The sequence below is a fragment of the Armigeres subalbatus genome, chromosome 1 (assembly GCF_024139115.2).
Source record: "Armigeres subalbatus isolate Guangzhou_Male chromosome 1, GZ_Asu_2, whole genome shotgun sequence".
In the NCBI taxonomy this organism is placed as follows: domain Eukaryota; kingdom Metazoa; phylum Arthropoda; class Insecta; order Diptera; family Culicidae; genus Armigeres; species Armigeres subalbatus.
Genome location: NC_085139.1, coordinates 235,307,433 through 235,314,036, shown reverse-complemented (window position 1 = coordinate 235,314,036; position 6,604 = coordinate 235,307,433). Strand labels below are relative to the sequence as shown.

At 45.0% G+C, this 6,604-nt stretch overlaps 1 protein-coding gene across 1 annotated transcript in view; it reads left to right on the top strand.

The window, feature by feature from the left end:
• LOC134211866 (RYamide receptor-like) overlaps nt 1-6,604 on the top strand; it is a 654,886-nt gene that overhangs the window by 561,670 nt on the left and 86,612 nt on the right. The gene's annotated exons all lie outside the window — the stretch shown is intronic.

Genomic DNA, 6,604 nt, shown 5'->3' with positions numbered 1-6,604 from the left:
CATTTTGGGAGATCGAATGCAGCTTAACATGTTACAAAAAATGTATCAGCTGGCGCAAAAGATGAAGCTTATGGGTTACTCCCAGTTTGATATGCAATCATATTCCCATATTTAAAAAATAAACCAGATTAAAAGCGTGAACACTTCCCAATTGTGCCACTTGCCCTTGGTACTGACCACATTGAAGAGATTCAGACGGTCATCTTTTGGTTTGCTAACATGCCTTTTAACATAGGGTAAGACGGTATAATGCGCCCCGCCTGGCCAAAACGCCCCACTTGGATTTCTAGAAAACTATAACTAACTAAGGGTCAAAATCAGTTGGTACCTATAAATATTTGTAAAACCATCATCCTATGTGAATATGCTAGTATTTTTGTATTACGTAATTAAAATAATAGAAAAATATTAAAAGTTACAGTTTTGATGTAACTCTCAATGTTCGTTTGCTCATCATTCTGGAGTGACGCTAGCATACTGTCCGAAAAACTTGCACTGGAACTCTCAGTTGGGCAACCAAATAACTTTTCTCAGTAATTAATATGATATAATATTGCTTCCATCTTGAAAAATGTAACGTTTTTCAAAAATATGTTTCACTGGTCAAAACGCCCCAGTGTAGGCAGGACGATATGCCCTTACCAACTGGACACAAGCGCGGCGAGCTTGCAGCAGTTGCTACCAAATTATAAGGAAACTATTGAAATGTAATTCCAACCTGCCTCAATGGACTTACGTTGGTTTTTTAATGTCAAGCACATAAGGATTTGTAACCTTTTTATTATGGGATTGATAAAATACTAATGAAGGGCTATGAAACGTCTTTGGTTAAGGTGGGGCGTATTGCCCAGGCACTTTTTGAAATCCATTTTTTCACGACTTTTCAAAAAAAGCTTTATTACGTGTTATCTGTAATATTTTTATATGACTACTCACGGGCAATACATTTGCGACTTCCTGGACTACCAAATAACACAAAGTTTGCATAAATTGCGTTGAAAAGTAAAAAGTTATCAAGGAGTTGCCTTAGGGGGGACATATTATACCGTCTTACCCTACATATCACATATAATTAGCGTTTTTTGTAATTAATTTAGTGGCTGTGCAAATCTTATTTAACAGATTCAAAAAGTCTGAATAAGCGCTATTGAAGCAAATTAATATTACTAAATAGTTCGGTAAAGATTGAGAAAAAGTTGTGTAACATGCTGTAAAGTAGTTGTGCAGGGACGTCAAAAACAGCTGAATAGATTCGCCAGATTTGCTGGTGAAAGGGTTGAATAGAAGTTTTTGATCATATGTACAGCACACATATTCAGCTTGAAGCCGTATAGACGAGTTGAAATAACATTTACATTGACATTAAATGTTAGTTGGGGTGGCTGGTGTCGTTATTGACTGAACATATTTGAGCATCCGAAACAGTACTTTGAGAATGGGTAGCTCATCCCAAGCCCCATTCATTTGGTTCACTGTACAATTTTGCAAGTTCTAGTCAATCACGGTGTAGCAACTATAAATTGTAGGTCATAATGCTCATGCTCAAATGTACACAGTCTTGTGTAGAGTATCTCGATGGTACTAGGACGATGATCAACCACCCCTTACATGATAACAGACGCTCGACCAGATTTACATCTCCAGAAGGGAGACAATTCACCTGTAGAAGGGACCAGGTCTATTTACATTTTTCTATTTGGCTTCAAACTAAATAATGATAATCAGCAGACTCTGCATGTTCTTCGGTAGATCCAACAAAACAGATCCAACGTCAAGTAACGCCAGTTTGACAATCACCCTTCTAAGAACTAGTGGACTAACCCTTGTGGGGCACGTCCATTTCGTCTCTTCCAATATTTTCCACCCTCGCTCTTAGCTACAGGTTACCAACTTTCAGACCAATTAATCTTGCCTTATGGCTTGTACTTCCTCTCGCCTGTTTCCTCGTCATCTAATCCGGTAAATATTCTTTAATCCACCTTATCCACATGGTATCTATTAGAAACGGGCTTGATGGTCATATGGCTACTGCTTCTGTTTCAGACCAATTCCTCTCTCCTAATTTGAATCTTTCTTAACTTCTCATGTTTTAACAATCGCTTGAACTGAAAAGGGAGTCAATTTCGTTTCCATCTCCCTATCAGTATGTTCAGCTTAACTATTCAAGCTTTCTGTTTGAATAGTTCCAGCTCGTTTAGATATTTCCCATCACATAACAAACATATGCCATAGAACCGAACCCACAAATTCAAATAAAATTCCGTATGAACTTTCGTGGCAAGTGTAGATGTATGTCCTCAACTTGCAGTAGAAGAGGGACTGCATTATCATTTCCTTTCCATCCATGATAGACCGCAAAGACGTGGCCAGTGTCATCGTATGGTTTCCTTGGCGCCTCGATGACGAATATTTCCACTTATTCATTTATCAGTATTTAACCGATCTTAACAGCTACAAACTGATGGCACCTTCTATGTCGGCTTCTTTACTCTTCGCAGTTACGTTTCCTTCTGGGCCGAATACTGTGAGGTTCGCTAGACTAACGAATGCTACCGTGTTGGCATCGATGCGCGCATGTTAGTAACTGTATCGATATGTTGATCGTATGACAGAAATAATTGTGTGGAATTTGGAGATTGTGTGACTCTGAAAACCAAGTTATCCACATTAGATATTTCTGGAACAGTTGTCTGACTTTCGGCATGTCCAACCGGTGCCGACGGCCCGTTAGTCTTGAATAAGTATGCGTCCATGAATGAGGAAGAATGTTACGACCTAATGCAGCGTACACACCAGTCAAGCAGTTTGACTAACATTGACTCCACCCCCAAGAAAACGCTTCGGTTGCTGCTTTGTTCGAACGTGTGTGAAGTTGTTCGAACAACCATTTGACAGTTGGCTCGGTTGGAAAAAATTAAAACGGTTTGATTTTGGTTTGAGTTGTCGGGGGCGGAGTCAAGGTTCGCCGAACATGTTTGAGCATTTGTAGTGAAGTTGCACAAACCCTCATATATTTTTTGATGGTTGGTGCTCAAGTTGGCGCTTCGGTCGTTCGTGTGTGATATTGATTTCCAGAAGATCTGGAACAGTAACTAATTCTAGAAATTCGTTTTAGAAAGCTGCGATTTTTATTCAATTCGATTGTTGCAGCAGGAAAGGGTTGTTTGGTCGAAACCCATTCGACTGAAAGCCATTTGGCCGAATGCCACTAAGTCGAACAAACTACGTTGTGAGACGTCTCATTTTTCACTTCTCATTCATCACTTTTCACAGTGAGAAGTGAGTTGTGAGTTGTCTCACATCTCTCTCCTTATTTCACACTTTTCAATGACCTATTCGGCCAAATGTCCCATTTGCGTTGCGTTGCGTTGTAACGGAGTATTTCTTAAATTGCATACTGATGGCTGTCGTGAATATTCACTAACTTTCTTACCCCAATTGCTTATGGATAACTATTTGGAATTTAATAGCCCCCCAATAGGAGGTCCAAAATGATAAAGCATGAAAGCTACCTTTGCTAACATCTACTTAACGAGAGGCCAGCGACTCACCGACGCCCTCATAGATGTCAAGGAGTTGGATGGTTGGTAGGGAAAATAGTTTAGGAGTATCATCATAAGCAAATAATATTATTGAATTTTTTTGTCACTCCATTGAAGATTTTCCTGGGATATTGCGAAGCGATTCTCGCTTAACTTTTCAAAAGGTCCTAAGTAACATTTTTTTCATGATTATTTATTTATTTATTTATTCAGACTAAGGCCGAAGTGGCCTGTGCGGTATATAAGAGTCTTCTCCATTCGGCTCGGTCCATGGCTACACGTCGCCAACCACGCAGTCTACGGAGGGTCCGCAAGTCATCTTCCACCTGATCGATCCACCTTGCCCGCTGCGCACCTCGCCTTCTTGTGCCCGTCGGATCGTTGTCGAGAACCATTTTCACCGGGTTACTGTCCGACATTCTGGCTACGTGCCCGGCCCATCGCAGTCGTCCGATTTTCGCGGTGTGAACGATGGATGGTTCTCCCAACAGCTGATGCAATTCGTGGTTCATTCGCCTCCTCCACGTACCGTCCGCCATCTGCACCCCACCATAGATGGTACGCAGCACTTTCCTTTCGAAAACTCCAAGTGCGCGTTGGTCCTCCACGAGCATCGTCCAGGTCTCGTGTCCGTAGAGGACTACCGGTCTAATTAGCGTTTTGTAGATTGTCAGTTTGGTACGGCGGCGAACTCTATTCGATCGGAGCGTCTTGCGGAGTCCAAAGTACGTACGATTTCCAGCCACTATGCGTCTCCGAATTTCTCTGCTGGTGTCATTTTCGGCAGTCACCAGTGAGCCCAAGTACACAAATTCTTCTACCACCTCGATTTCGTCACCACCAATGCAAACTCGCGGTGGGTGGCTCACATTGTCTTCTCTTGAACCTCTGCCTATCATGTACTTCGTCTTCGACGTGTTGATGACAAGTCCGATCCGCTTAGCTTCCCTCTTTAGTCTGATGTAGGCTTCCTCCATCTTCTCAAAGTTACGTGCCATAATATCTATGTCGTCGGCGAAACCAAATAGCTGGACGGACTTATTGAAAATTGTACCACTCGTGTTAATCCCTGCTCTTCGTATTACACCTTCCAAAGCGATGTTGAATAGCAAACACGAAAGACCATCACCTTGCCGTAACCCTCTGCGGGTTTCGAAGGGACTCGAGAATGCCCCTGAAACTCGAACTACGCACATCACCCGATCCATTGTCGCTTTGATCAACCGTGTCAGTTTATCCGGAAAACCGTGTTCGTGCATTAGCTGCCATAGCTGGTCCCGATCGATTGTATCATATGCGGCTTTGAAGTCGATGAATAGATGATGTGTGGGCACGTTGTATTCGCGGCATTTCTGCAGTACTTGGCGAATGGCGAACACCTGGTCCGTGGTGGAGCGTTCGCCCATAAAACCCGCCTGGTACTGCCCCACGAACTCCCTTGCAGTTGGTGCTAGTCGACGGCATAAAATTTGGGAGAGTACCTTGTAGGCGGCGTTCAGCAATGTGATTGCGCGGTAGTTGCTACAATCCAGCTTATCGCCCTTTTGTAGATGGGACACACGACACCTTCCATCCACTCCTGCGGCAAAACTTCCTCCTCCCAAATCTTGGTAATGACCCAGTGCAGCGCTCTAGCCAGTGCCTCACCACCGTGTTTAAATAGCTCTCCTGGTAGTTGGTCAACCCCAGGGCTTTGTTGTTCTTCAGCCGGCCAATCTCCTCCTGGATTTCCTGGAGATCCGGAGCCGGTAGAATTATGTCCTGCGCGCGTTCTCCCAGGTCTATCACCATACCGCCATCTTCGTCTGCCACATCGCCATTCAGGTGCTCTTCGTAGTGCTGCCGCCACCTTTGGATCACCTCACGCTCGTTCGTAAGAAGGTTCCCGTTTATGTCCTTACACATATCAGGCTGTGGCACGTGGCCCTTACGTGAACGGTTTAACTTCTCATAGAACTTTCGTGTGTTATTAGCGCGGTACAGTTGCTCCGTTTCTTCACGGTCTCGATCTTCCTGCTGGCGCTTTTTCCTCCGGAAAGTCGAGTTTTGTCTGTTCCGCGCCTGTTTATATCGTGCCTCGTTCGCCCTCGTGCGGTGTTGCAGCAATCTCTCCCTTGCTGCATTCTTCTCTTACACTAACTGCTCACATTCGCCGTTATACCAGTCGTTTCTTTGATCCGGGGCCTAGTGTAGCGGTTGCGGTGCTTCCAATGCAATGGCGGAACGAATATCTCTCCAGCCATCTTCAAGAGACGCTGCGCCTAGCTGCTCTTCCGTTGGAAGTGCCACTTCCAGCTGCTGCGCGTATTCTTGGGCTAGTCTACCGTCTTGTAGTCGCCCAATGTTAAGCCGCGGCGTCCGACTTCGACGCGTGTTGTACACCGTCGAGAGTTTTGAGCGCAGGCATACTGCAACGAGGTAGTGGTCGGATTCAATATTCGCACTGCGGTAAGTGCGGACATTCGTGATGTTGGAGAAGAATTTACCGTCGATTAGAACGTGATCGATTTGGTTTTCCGTTTCTTGGTTAGGTGATCTCCATGTGGCCTTGTGGATATTTTTGCGGGGAAAGAAGGTGCTTCGGACTACCATTCCGCGGGAGGCTGCGAAGTTTATGCATCGTTGGCCGTTGTCATTCGATACGGTGTGCAGACTATCCGGTCCGATGACCGGTCTATACATTTCCTCCCTTCCTACCTGTGCGTTCATGTCACCGATGACGATTTTAACGTCCCGCAGTGGGCATCCATCGTATGTCTGCTCCAGCTGTGCGTAGAACGCTTCTTTCTCGTCGTCGGGTCTCCCTTCGTGTGGGCAGTGCACGTTGATGATGCTATAGTTGAAGAAACGGCCTTTAATCCTCAGCTTGCATCCTTGCGTTGATTGGCTGCCACCCAATCACGCGTTGGCGCATCTTACCCAGCACTATGAAGCCGGTTCCCAGCTCGTTGGTGGTGCCACAGCTTTGGGAGAAGGTAGCCGCTCGATGCCCGCTTTTCCACACTTTCTGTCCTGTCCAGCAAATCTCCTGCAGCGCCACGACGTCGAAGTTGCGGGGATGT